Source organism: Equus quagga, chromosome 11, assembly GCF_021613505.1.
Source record: "Equus quagga isolate Etosha38 chromosome 11, UCLA_HA_Equagga_1.0, whole genome shotgun sequence".
NCBI lineage: Eukaryota > Metazoa > Chordata > Mammalia > Perissodactyla > Equidae > Equus > Equus quagga.
The window spans coordinates 14800327-14802371 of NC_060277.1; the positions used below are offsets into that span (position 1 = coordinate 14800327).

The 2045-nt window shown below is 33.8% G+C and overlaps 1 non-coding gene across 1 annotated transcript; it reads right to left on the reverse strand.

The window, feature by feature from the left end:
• Positions 1 to 1605: 1605 nt before the first annotated feature.
• Positions 1606 to 1800, reverse strand: LOC124248015 (U2 spliceosomal RNA). The gene has a single exon (XR_006890901.1). It is a non-coding gene; the product is annotated as a U2 spliceosomal RNA (small nuclear RNA).
• Positions 1801 to 2045: the final 245 nt, after the last annotated feature.

A 2045-nucleotide genomic window follows, 5' to 3' on the forward strand; every position in this document is an offset into this window, starting at 1 on the left:
ATAAGGAGAAACCTAGTTCTACATGAGAGTTATAGTGAGCATATCAAATTAATTAATACAATCAGCCGCGTAGAACAAAGCCCGGCACAGAGTAAGCATTCCGGAAACGTTAGTTATGCATTATTCTGGTCTTATCATGCCACAAGCTGCTTTGATTTGCGTAGTAATATACTTTGGTTTTAAATATTTTCTCATAAACTTTTCGGTCCTTGTAACCAAATAGAAGCTGCAGAATATATCAGCTTCCTAATCATCTGGTTTATTATGTTATATAGCTCACAACAACACTTGGCAGAAATTGAAAAATAAGACTAATTTTCTTGGGAATTGCAGGTTAAATATCTACACTTAGTGGAGCAATAATCCATAATCTATATTATAATCCACATAGAGCTAGACCTCGTTGCTCTCGCTCTGAAAGCAACCTGAACACGGTATGTAATTGGAAAACAAAAAAACATCATACAACAATTCTAAAAATTTGGAAAGCAACTAAATTTACCACTGTCTCCCTGAAATACACCAAAGAGGAGTTTCAGTCATAATATACAACAAAATTGGTTTAAATCTTCTTTTTCACCCATCTTCCTAGAGTCCTGTGCCACATGGTAGATAGAGCAGCTCACCCTGAACTCTAGCCTCAGAACACCTCAAAATATCCCCTCAAGCCAGATGAATTGACCCTTACCTTTCTTGCTCTCTTTTCCTTTATTTTTTCTTCTTTTTCATAATTTTCTTCTACAAACAACTCTTTGTCATTTCCAATTTAAAGCAATCTAACTAGCTCAAACTCCTTTCAATTCTTCCCTCACCTGGTAGCCTGATCCTCACAAGACCCAGGAGTTTAAGAGGCAAGAGAGAATTATTCATAGTGAGTAGCGAAAGAAAGAGAATATGAAAATATTTTAATGTTTTTTCTGCAACAAATGGAGTTGTAAAACAGGAAAAAGAACCATAACATACGATAATACAGACATATGCTTATATAAATATGTAGTATTTATTTTTCAACCCTTGCTATGCTTACTATTAAATGGCAAAGTAAGTATGGAAAAATAGCTATAACTACAAATCGCGGCCTCTTTAGACATATAGCAAGTTTTGTATGACAATCTATTTTTAGAAAGAAAATAAAGACCTATTGATTCTAGTAAAAAAGTAATGATATATTACACCTTAAAGTAGTTACATATTAGTGGTAGGTATATTAAACATGTGTTTTGAATAGTGTCCTTTGTTTCCAAAAGTTGACAAAAATAATATTAAAATTTTGTTTCATCAGAATATTTAGTTGAGCTATCCTTTTTTAATCTTTGAATTATTTTTGAATCTCAGATCATTTTATTCCTTATTTTGTTTAAACAAAAATGAGAGAATGGGGGACTTACGTCTTATTAGTTAAGTGATTTTTTTTAAATTCAGGAAGGAAGAATTTTTGCTAATTTGAAACATTCTGTTGAAACATGAAAGAGAAAGAGAGGGTTAGGATAGCAATACTGAACAGTACCAAGTTCAGTAACCCTTACTTTACAGTTTCTCTTATATAGCTTATTGCTGATAATCCTTTCATCACAAGAGAGCAGAATCAAGAGTGGATAATTTTTTTTTTGGTGCACCGTTCCTGGAAGTACTGCAATACCAGGTCGATGCGTGGAGTGGACGGAGCAAGCAAGCTCCTATTCCATCTCCTTGTTCCAAACGTCCATTTAATATATTGTCCTCGGATAGAGGATGTATCAGATATTAAACTGATAAGAACAGATACTACACTTGATCTTAGCCAAAAGGCCTAGAAGCGATGAGTGGATAATTTGATATAACATTTAGTTATTGTCAAGTGATAAAATGTTTGATTGCTTTGTATTACTGTCTGATCACACCCAAAAATGAGTGTTTAGAGTGGGAATAATTTTTGAAATAAGTTACAGATGGTGAAGTCATTTGAAAAACGTCTGAAGTTTAAATGAAGATAAATTAATAGTTGAAAATACTCTTCGGGGCCAGCTCCGTGGCCAAGTGGTTAAGTTTGGGAGCTGGGCTTCAGC